The following is a 12,048-nucleotide window of genomic DNA, read 5'->3' as shown; positions in this document are numbered from 1 at the left end:
CATCCATTTGGAGTGGGCAGGGGGAGGAAATAGCCAGTGGGCACAAGGAGCCCAGTGTAGCTGGAGTAGACTGAGTAGGGGAGGGTGGTGAAAAATTTAAGTCAGGGGCTGACAGAGGACAGAATATAGAGGGTCTTGCAGGTCGTTGTATGGACTTCAACTTTCACTCCAGGTGAAGTAGGAGACCATTGCTGGATTTTGAACAGAAGCGTGTCAGACTTTTTAAGTAGATCACTCTTGCTAAAAGGCTTCAGCTGACTCCCTTGCTCTTAAGATGAAGTCTAGTATTCTTCATTTCTTAAATAATGTGATCTTTATGCCCTCTCCTCGTCTTCACCTCGTGCTACTCTCCCTGCTTTATTCCTTTAGGTCTGTTAATAGGGTACTGTTTTCTACCTCAGACAGGGACCCATGTCAGGCACTCAGAGCTGCCTGGACTTGTCCTTCATAATACCTATCATACTAGATGATTGCTTTTGATTTTGTGATTAATTCCTTGTCGTATAGGTTGCCTACCTCCGCTGCTACTCTCTGCTGGAAAAGAAAGTTGATTCGAACAGGGCTGTTATCTCTGCTCTTCACTGATCTATCTCAAAGGATTAGACCAGGCCTTGGCACAAGGTAGACTCTCACATATTTGTGGACTGACTGAATGAATGTTTTATGTATTAATATATTCCAAGTGTTTAACCTAGGGTCTGTCTCATGATACACATTCTGTAATTTTTTTGGTGGAATGAATAGGTAAGCAAACACATGTTGGATGGATGAATTGATGACTGAATGAGTGAAAAGAAAGAATAAATGAATGATTGGCTTATGCCATTCTCTATTCCAGTACTGAACCCAAAGTCTGGTTCATGGTAGGCATTCTGTATTTCTTTTAATAAGTAGATGATCAAATGGATGGATGGATGGATAATTGAATGAGTGAATTAATGTGAAGGTATGAATGAATGAATCATCTTTAGTAAAGTCACAAGGGTTTCCATCCTTCAAGAAGAATATCTCTTTTGCCCAGAGTGGGTCACTTGATCAGCCCATTAGTACTCTACTTGGTTTTCTGCCATGGATCTATTTTGAAGAACATTTTTATTAGCTTTGGAGTCACTTGCAAGGGACTTTTGAATTCTCTTTTGGCTCGCCTGCATTCTTGTTCACACCTGACCTGCCATAGTTTGTGGATCTCCCTGGTTTCCTTACTTGGGCCACATTTCCAAGTGTCCCTTTGATCTCTGGCACATACTTTTGCTAGGCTTCCAATAAGGTGTTTTGAAACAGTCTCCAGATTTCCTGTGGCTTATTGACTTTTTAAATTATTCCTTTCATTTGTTTTTCCTACCCAGTGCCTACACTTGTTCTTAGGTTCCCTTTATAAAATTGAGTAACCACATGATATATAAATTTTCTCTCCCAGCCCAGAATGGTCACAGTGCTGTGATCACTCAGAGACACTTTTTCTTCCACGTCTTGTCCATCACTCAATCCAAGTCTAAAATATTCTCCTTCCTGAATAATTCTGAAAGGTATTTTTCTAAGAGGAGGTCATTTATCTTATTCAATAAGCTTATATTCCACTTCTGATCTATATGTGAACTATGAATAAATTAGTCTCTGAGAAAGTATAGAGAATGCTGTGTCTATGTGCTATAGAACGAATGTATCTGTGTGTGTGTGTGTGTGTGTGTGTGTGTGTGTGTGTACACTGTATAATGAACAGTCACTTTAAAAACCATCTCTAATCATGATCACTCTTCTGGCAGAAACAAAAATCTATTGAAATAAATGTCGTAAGATGCTTTGCGTTCCCATTTACGAAGATGAAATGCTAGTTTGTTTCTTTTTTGTCCTATTTTCACCTTCCAAGTCCTATTTGGAGATAGAATTCAACAAACCAGTGAAAATAGGAATCATTTAACATAACGAAAAACTAGCTTTCACTTTTTTTTGACCAAGCATTTCATCAGTCAGGATTTTTCCTACCGAAGATGTTTATTTTCAACCATTTCTTGCTTTATTTGGCTAAAAGGTACGTTCTTTGCTACATTTAATAGCCACGTGTATGCTACCCAAAGTAGAGATCACAGAGTTTTCATCTGCAGATTTTTACCAGACTACAGTGAACCAAAGAACATGTTAGAAATTTGACCCTATGGTGTATATATACTTCTTGCAAATATTTTAGCAGACTGGCTGGTCTTCAAAACTTTTATATCATAAAACACTTACATAGTCGATGTTTATTCAGATTATAGATTGTGGTGTGAATGTAATAGATTGTGTTTTAAATAGCAAAAACTGAAAGCGTGCCTTTTTTCCACTTCAAACTTTTGACTTGTTCAAGTTATAATGAAGAAGCTTTAAAAATTTGGTGATATGTTTTCCCCCCATGATACTGACATAGGCACACAATTACCTTTTTTTTCTTTTTGATGCAATTTCATTATTTGTCATGCTGGCCGTGGTGCACCAATAAAGCCAAAATATCATATTAGAATTCATGACAGTTTTCACATTGTATTATCAATATGTGGAAATAATTGTCTGCTCTGAGATTAAATTACATTATTGTGTATCTTTTTCATGCCTAATAAATAATGATGGATGGCTTTTATTTTCATCACCACCTGCAACCATTTAGTCACCCCTTGATTGTTGAAGATAAAATAATAAAAGGCAAGTGTTATGTTGCAAGCAGAAGAATGTAGTCAAAACAGTTGTATGTTCCTTGTTTCCATTTGCATTATTTTAGTCCCTAAAGAGCAATGCATGGTGGTCTATAAAAGAGATCAACCTGAGGGAAACCTAGAAAACAGTTGCCATAAATGAGGGGAGAAGGATGTGGGAAAAATATTTTTTTTCTGGTAGAACAATAATTATTTCTTGGTGCACTATTCTTAATCTGAAAATGAGTTTTTTGTTCTGCTGTGCAAATCAGTTACATGCAATTAGAATGCAAAGCAGAGGCACATCTTACTGTTTAGCCTTTTTTAAATAGAAATGAAAACAGCCCGGAAATTTTAGCAAAGGTGAACATGCATGCTAGGTAATTTTGAAATCTGAAGACATAAAACCATGCATAATAAAAAGGCTACTCTAAACTCATTACATTTTTTGAAACTGGCAATTGGGAAGCTTAATTTTAAAATTCAAACTTGCATGTTTGGGAACTTATTAACTATAGTTTGAACGGTCAGTTGCATTGCCAGTGTTTAGGTGTGTTTTGTTTGTTCTCCTGTGTATAATTCCATTGCCTCCTAATTCAGTTTTATCTATGTTTGACCTGTTCAGGTTTTTCTTTTAATTGTCCGGTATTCTGCTTAAGCAAAATTGATTCATCCTTTTTGGTGAAACTTTGGAATTGAAATTAAAATCAGCAAATGTTCTGAGTCTTCAGGGGAAAAGAATTGCCTCTGAGTTTTATGATACTCTTATATTTCATCTCTGAAGAATGTCAGCCTTTTTTTAATAAAATGAATAGATGCTGTTTATAATGGAAACTAGTCATTTGATCATTTCAGTTACAACAGTGAGGTAAGAAAGCAAACCGTAGACAAAATCTTTCTTGATATTTGGTTATGAGTCACAGGCTGAGTCTACAGAACCTTTTCACGTGATCGGCTCTGTTATCTTTAAATCAAAAGATGACAGTCTTCTCAGGCACAGCAGAGACTCAGACCAAAATCCAGAGGTAATCCTATCAAATGTCAAGTTACTGCAGAGAAATGGCTTGAAAAATAGGCCAGTGGTCCATTATTTGACGAACCCCAAGTGAACACTTAGGACTGTGGAGTCTCTCTTTCGCCCGGCATTCTATTAATGCTCTTCCCAATTGTTTGAGAGCATCGATTTAAAAAGAGCAAAGGGGCCTTTCCCTTGTTTATGGCTGTTTTGTTATCTGACTAGCTATCTCCCTCTATAATTAAATGTCATGAATAAAGTAATAATAAACATAATTTTATTTGTACCATTACTCACTGCAGAAATTACACCTTTACATCTCCTACGAGAATCGAAAAGCAGCCGAGAGCTTGCTTCCTTCACATTTGAGAGAGCTGTGCTGAAGTCGCAGGCTTTTCTAGATTCTCTGCGCCTGCAAGGAATTTTGTGTGTTAGCAGCCTGTGAGACAAATTCATATGCAGTGGGTACATACGTATTTATCTTCTTTTGACGCTCAGGATTTTCCTTGGCCCAGGAAAACACCTTAGAAGACTAGTCCTGCAAAGCAGACTTGCATAAAAATCACCCAGAAGTTATAACTGGGACATCCGTCTGCAGGCACAGAGCTACACACTGTAAAGAAAGTAAGATTCAGTACATGCCGTGTAAGTCTTCTAATTAGAAGCCCCTGCTGGTCTTTTGCCCCTACTGTGTTTTGCGGAAGTCCTGAGAACCCAAGGCTTTATCCAAATGTACCTAGCCCCAAACATTATGGTCTCACTCCCTGGCATACAGAAAGTTCTAGAATGACAATTCTGTGGGATAGTTTTATTTTTCTTTTGCATCATCTCTTGTCTGTTCTAAGTTTCTTCAGCCAAAGTCTTCCTGACGTGACCTTTCAAAAAAAAAAAAAAAGAAAACATGTTGGAGGAACTGTACCATAAATACCGAAAATGGAAATGCTGAACTAGCTCCATTAAAATAAACCATTCTTAGTGCTGTAATCATTCTTTTTTTTTCTTTTTTTTACTTTTACACTTTTTATCCTCCTAGTGGTTTGCTAGTTCTAGTAATGTTTCCCACGTCTGTGCTCTATATATGAAGACATTCCGAAGTTTTTAATTCACATCAAAATTATTAACTTTCTTGGCTTACATATTTGCAAGAGGGAGAGGTGTGAGCAAAATACTTACATCTAAGCATGAACTAAAATATTGGAACCTGAAAACTCCTCCGCTGTTAACAGTTAATAGTTCAGTGCTCTGGGCTTATAGCAGTTATTCTACACTTCTCAGAAGAACATTTGGGGAAAAAAATACTTCCAACTAATAAAATTAGTGTTAGAATGACACCAAACGTCAACAACTTTGAGGCTCTTTGAGTGCTTTTGACATTTAAAAAAGTGTGTACACAATTTTAGAATTTTTAGGCAGTGTACCTATTTACAACTGTAATTTTTAACATCAGGGGGGAAAAATCAGTTTGTCTGAAATATAGGCAATGTTCACAGCATTACCACCAGCAGAGTCATTTTGGATTAAGATTCTTAAAATAAACTTACTCACCGAGCAGTAAATACTTGTCCTAGTGGATATTCTAAATGTTGAAATTTGTTAGTCATTTTGGTTGAACTCATGCAACACAATGAGATCGCTTTCACTTTTCCAGCAGCCGTCATAAGTCACATTAGTGTTTAACAACTAGTCCTGGGTTCCAGAAGATACTGTGAGGGAAGGAAAAACAGCCTCTTTGGCTGGAGTTGTGGAAGGAGGGTGGGACCTTATGAATTAGATGACTACATAAGATGTAGGCAGTTTTATTTTGGCAACAAATCCAGGCTTTTGCATTGGGTTTGGTTTTTTTTTTTTTTCATCCTCTTAATTCAAGTACACGTCTACAAGTCACCTAGAAAAAGAAAGCTTCTTACCCATCTGCAGAGCACAGGTTAACTAATAAGTAATTTTACCATTTTATCTTTCAGGTTACAGTATCGTGAGTTTAGGAACTCTGCAAGCTGTAAGATGATCTGCCCTAAGGTAAGTGACAAGGATCACAGGGTAATAACTCAAAGATGAGCTCAGATCATGTCCAAAATCATGTGAAAATAGGCACATGTTTGATGAATAGTTGAGATGATGTCATAGATCAGCTTTCATCCTTTGGTGGAATGTCTAGTGTTCTCAATTGTCCTCAAAATATTATATAAAACACCTAGAAAATAGCACCTTGAGGGTGATGATTTCTCAGGTGAAATAGTGCCCTGAACTTATCAAAAAGTTTTATTAGCTAGGCATTTATTTGGAAACTGTGGAACAACAGGAATGGCTCGTGAAATTTATGGCATCTTCCATTGGGCCAGTTGACTTTCCTTAGCAACAACAGGCATCCTAATAACAGGCTCGAATCCGCCTGTCCAGACCAAGGACAATTTGATGTAGCTCCATGGTAGCATATTTTAAGCTTTTCTTGAAGTTCAGGAATACATCTTTCAGAATCCGCCAGTACTTTAGAAGCATGGCTCGCCAAACCAATCAATCTAGTACAAAGTTTGTTTTTAGATTCCGAGTTCCTTGTTACTGCTTTGTAAGCAGATGTCTTCAAAGATATAATATGATGAAGAGATTATGTGATTTTTGGGTGTAGCGATTCTGCCAGTTATAATTAAAAGGGCCAACATCCAAGTTTTGTTTTCTTTATAAACACTGCGGAGTGTGTCAGTGGCCAATCTAAAATTACCCACAGAAGAGTGTGTGCTCTCTTCTTTAGCACAAGATAATGAAGATGGTGTGTGAAATGCGCCATGGTTATAATAAGCTGGTGGACTTGCGGTCCTACGCGCAAACTTGTCCAAATGTAATTATAAGAGTTTTAAGAGAATTGTTGCTTCCTAAACTGACTACTCAAGTGACTCAAAAGTTAATATCACCAAATTAACACCCTGACTTTGAAGGTTTACAGTTGTACCTTAGAAAATAGCTACTTGGAATTAATCATCCTTTCTTACAGGGAAACAACATCTTTTAGATGCATCTCAATGCAGGGGGGCCTATTTAGCATTCCTTGTAGACATTGCTTCTGGAAAGGTGTAGTGTATCTAAAAATGAAAAGCAACAAGGAGCTGGGCACCCAGATCTTTTTCCCATGTATGGAGGAGAGAGGGCCAGTATGAACCTGCTCTGATGTTTATGTGTTTGGGAAGGTGTGATTGCCAGGCTCCGCTGCCTGAATCACAAGGGCAAGAAGTCAGATTGAGGCCCAGAATCTGACAGGGAACATCTCAAGATGATTATCTAATTGTAATCCTCTATAGCGGTGGTTTTCATATACAGAGAGGAAAAAAAAATCAGGATAAAAGATTGGAGACATCAGCATATAATTCTCTCAATGATTGGGAGATAATCTAAGAAAGATGGCCATCCATGCTAGAAATCTGTGTAAATCAGGGAGGCTGAAGACATCTTTCTCCTTCCTGTTTGGAGCATAAACCTTCATAAGTTCTGTGGAGAAACTGAAATGCCATAATGTCGTCCCAGTAATGAGAGTTGGGGAACACCAATGCCTCTTACAGGGAGTCCCTCTTGGTGGCTGGTATGGATGAGTGACTTGTAGGTTTCACAAGGGCATTGGGTGCTAGAGTCACTGAAAACAAAATTGTCACTCAAACCAGCCTCATAGTTTGCTACAATTTGGTTTGCCTTGGATGTTCTCAGCGGCCTAAGGCAAGCGTCTCCTGTTTCAAACTTACCAGATTGAACTACTAGGTGATCTGTAATTGCTTTAAAGGTTGGGGGCAGGGGGGCATAAAATTAAAAGTAACTAAAATTTACCAAAACAACCACCCAGTCTCAAAAGCATTTCCAGTGCTGAACTGTTTTTATATTTCTTTTTATTTCTGGGGTATCCATATATTGATATGTGATGTTTATATTGTCACATACGCTCTTCATGTAAATATAGGTACATGTTCATGTTCAATCCATTTTTCTACAGTGTAGCCAGAGTGGCCTTTATCAAAGGACAGAAGGCAAATCTGATCATTTAGTATCTGAGCAAAGAGGAAAATACTTACTCTAGTCTGGTTTGGCCCTGCATTCTCATGCAGGCTTGGTTTATACTAATGCTCTTCATTCTCCCTCCTACACTTAATCTGGCCCTCTTTCATGTTGCCTCATACTGTCTGAATTCCACATAGTAATTGCATATCTGTCCCCCTAATATGGAATCCTTCCTCATGGGCACCTCCCAGATTAAGGCAAATACCTCTATTTTTGTGTCTGATAAGATCATGATTCTCATGTCATGGAAATGATCATGGTTGCAATCGTACATTTGTATGTATGATCCATTGCCTAATATCTACCTTCTGGTCTATAAGCTTCGTGAGGAAAAGCACCATGTCTATTTAGTTCATTATTACATCCCCCGCACTTATCCCAGTAAGCACAGGTACCCCAAAATATTTCCGAAGTGAGGGAATGAATGTCCAGAACTGTTACTGAACATTTTGATTATGTTCTCCCGTATTACAACGGCCATATAGCTATATTATAATATGTCTGATGGAGCTCCTAAGGGATATAGTTGGGGACTTCTCTATTATATTATTTTTTCTAGTCAGGTTAAGTAACTCTAGCTGCTGTAATAAACAGGCCCAGCATTTCAGCTGTTTGACACAGCAAGGGTTGATGTTTTACTCTTGGCATAGTCATATGTGAATTGGGAATGGGGCCTTGCTCTGCCCCCAGAGACACACATGGACCCAGGCTACTTCCTTTTACTGCTCATCCTTTCATTAAATCTCAGAGTCCTCCCTGGATTTTTGATATCTGTCATCCAACAAGCAAAGAAATAGAAGGCTGAGGCTCAGAAGTGGATGTATGAGTTCTGTCCACATTCTATTGGCCAGAATATAGTCACCTGATCCCACTGGATTGCAAGGCAGGCTGGGAAATGTGGCCTTCTTTGTGCCTCACATGGTTTTGTTCCTGTGACAGTTAGGTGTAACTAAAATTTGCCAGCAGTTCCTGGATACTCCAAAAATTATATTATCAGTGAGAAAAGGAGAACAGTGCTCAAAACCAAACTCTCAAGGAAGGCAAGTGCCAACATTGAATGGACTGATTTAGTGGTATTGTGTCTGTCTAGGAATGTGCTACATGGTTTGGTAAATACAGTTTTCCTACTGCACAGATTCTCCAAACAAGTACATTTTGAAAATGAACTTTGAAGAATCAGCTGGAGGGTATAAAGATTTTCATATTCACTTTCAGATTTTTCATTTTCATATTGTACTAGTTAATGTGCCAAAATGAAAATAGCTTTCCACAAAATGGAAGTTACACTATAAAGTTGGAGTTGGTCTTATCTATTGCTGAATTTCAATGGACTCTCAAACAGAGTGATGTAACTATGGAAGCAGGATCCTGTCCTTCAATGTTTCCCTCAGACTCTGTCAAATAGATCAGGAAAACGAAAAGTATGTGGGGTTGACTTTTTTTTTTTTTTAATAAATTTATTTATTTATTTATTTATTTTTGGCTGTGTTGGGTCTTCGTTTCTGTGCGAGGGCTTTCTCTAGTTGCGGCAAGCGGGGGCCACTCTTCATCGCGGTGCGCGGGCCTCTCACTGTCGCGGCCTCTCTTGTTGCGGAGCACAGGCTCCAGACGCGCGCAGGCTCAGTAGTTGTGGCTCACGGGCCTAGTTGCTCCACGGCATGTGGAATCTTCCCAGACCAGGGCTCGAACCCGTGTCCCCTGCATTAGCAGGCAGATTCTCAACCACTGCGCCACTGGGGAAGCCCGGGGTTGACTTTTTAATCAACAGACACATAAAGACCCTGATAGATAAATCAGTTGAAAGAGAACATGTACAATAAGTGACTGGCAGTATTGTAAAGACAACTTTTTAGGCTTGACATTGAAGATATTCTTGAAGAATAAGTTATCTGGGAGAAAATCAACTTGCTCTATAGAACTGCCAAATTTAGTGATACTCTACCGAATGCATCTACATCAACCTTACCATTTGGGAAAGTTTTTCTCCTTTAATTTAATTTTTTCCTTTGAGAAAGTATGGAGCATGGACCTGTGTTGCTCTTTGATGTACAAAGCAGACATGAAATTGGATTTCAGATTAAGTGACAGAGGCAAACTAAGATTAAACACCAGGTTCATCTATGAAATCGATTTAATCATTTGTTTAATTGTGACATGCTTTGCCATAGAGAAATGCTCACCAACTTTGTGCTTTTGTCTTTACTAATCAGCAATTCAGTGAAAACCTTATTATCTTTGCTTTTTTCCATTTGTTGGGGAGGAGAAGAGAGGTGGGTAGTATCCTTCTTGGTCAGTATTTTCATCTCAGTTCCTCTCACTCTTTTTGTGCTTCACTTCTCAGACAATGAAGGGTGTGGTCCAAACTTAGTCCCATATTTCATTGAATCTAAGATACTGTCAGTTGTAAAATGCGCCATTTTTGATTTACCACTAAGAAAGAAAAAACAGTGCTGCTTAAACTATAATGCAATGCTTTCTTATCACCTAGAATTTTTACTCTGTACTTACCAAAAGAACAGTTTTAGACTTAGACACATTTTTTATCATATTTCACACTGTGCAAACAGAAAAAGTAAAACATAAGTAAAATAAATTGGTTAAAGTCTTCCTAAAATTTCTGCATATTTATAGTCAAACTCTTCTGAATTCATGTTTGACGCAGTTGTTGATGTTTGTGTTTTTCCATATACTTTCATCTTCTGTGCCATCATGAACATTAGCATCCCTAAAAGAATGTTCCACTATTATTCCCCAAAACTTTCTTCCAAGCTTCTGACACTCTCTCATGCAAAGAGTTTTCATGAGCAAGCACAGGTGACGATCACCCTGTCAAGATCACTGCTTGGTCAACAGCATGTTAAAATGCTTCCCATTAAGGTGTGGAAAAGTACATCAAGAATCTGTTAGTTTCTGTCTGTGGCCATATCACCCTGAATGCACCCAATCTCATCTGATCTCAGAAGCTAAGCAGGATCAGGTCGGCCTGGTTAGTACTTAAATGGGAGACTGCTTGGGAATACTGAGTGCTGTAGACTGCTAAAAAAAATAATAATAATAATTTGTTAAATACATTTATTGTTTTGTACATGTGAAAACATAACCCAGCAGCTTATCTCAATTCCCTAATATTGTCTGATGTTCTCAGAATATAAACTACAGCTAACGTTACGTATCTCTTCTTCCTTTCTTTAGCCTTTTATGTTAATATACATGTTTAATTGTAATGGACACTCCTATGGAATTTACACCCATCCTTCATGGTATAAATTCTTCAAATTAAGTTTTCAATGAAGCTCTTATTCACCATGTTAATTATAATTTACAAATTATTTTCATAGAAACAGTAAACTTGCTGCAAAATTCATATAGGTAATGTATTGTTTCTATTCTTAAACTTTTTGGGGGCGAGATTTATTTCCTTAAATTTATGTATTTTTTAAAACAATTTTTATTGGAGTATAGTTGATTTACAATGTTGTGTTAGTTTCAGGTGTACAGCAAAGTGAATCAGTTATACATATGCATATAGTCACTCTTTTTTAGATTTTTTCCCATATAGGCCATTACAGAGTACTGAGTAGAGTTCCCTGTGTTATACAGTAGGTCCTTTTTAGTTATCTATTTTATATATAGTAGTGTGTATATGTCAATCCCAATCTCCCAATTTATCCCCTGCCCCTTACCCCCTGGTACCCATAAGTTTGTTTTCTACATTTGTAATTCTATTTCTGTTTTGCAGATAAGTTCATTTGTAACCTTTTTTTAGATTCCCCATATAAATGATATCATATGACATTTGTCTTTCTTTGTCTGACTTACTTCACTCAATATGACAATCTCTAGGTCTATCCATGTTGCTGCAAATGGCACTATTTCGTTCTTTTTTATGGCTGAGTGATATTCCATTGTATATATGTAACACATTGTCTTTATCCATTCATCTGTTGATGGGCATTTAGGTTGCTTCCATGTCTTCGCTAATTGTAAGTAGTGCTTCAGTGAACATAGGGGTGCATGTATCTTTTTGAATTATGGTTTTCTTCAGATATATGCCCAGGAGTGGTATTGCTGGATCATATGGTAGCTCTATTTTTAGTTTTTTAAGGAACCTCTATATTTAGGGTTTTTTTTTTTTTAATGTGGACCATTTTTTTAAAAGTCTTTTATTGAATTTGTTACAATATTGCTTCTGTTTTATGTTTTTTGGTTTTATGGCCCCGAGGCATGTGGGGTCTTAGCTCCCCAACCAGGGATGGAACCTGCACCCCCCGCATTGGAAGGCAAAGTCTTAACTACTGGACCGCCAGGGAAGTCCCCTATTTTTAGTTTTTT

At 37.7% G+C, this 12,048-nt stretch overlaps 1 long non-coding RNA gene across 2 annotated transcripts in view; it reads left to right on the top strand.

Moving 5' to 3' along the window:
* Positions 1-12,048, top strand: part of LOC130709105 (uncharacterized) — a 714,106-nt gene that overhangs the window by 655,399 nt on the left and 46,659 nt on the right. For both annotated transcript variants that reach the window (XR_009009601.1, XR_009009600.1), the window contains one exon: positions 5,643-5,697. This is a non-coding gene — a long non-coding RNA (uncharacterized LOC130709105). The remainder of the gene's footprint in view (positions 1-5,642; positions 5,698-12,048) is intronic.

Source organism: Balaenoptera acutorostrata, chromosome 10 (genome assembly GCF_949987535.1).
Source record: "Balaenoptera acutorostrata chromosome 10, mBalAcu1.1, whole genome shotgun sequence".
NCBI classification, from domain to species: Eukaryota; Metazoa; Chordata; class Mammalia; order Artiodactyla; family Balaenopteridae; genus Balaenoptera; species Balaenoptera acutorostrata.
The sequence above is the reverse complement of the archived record's forward strand: the minus strand, read 5'-3'. Positions and strand labels throughout refer to the sequence as shown.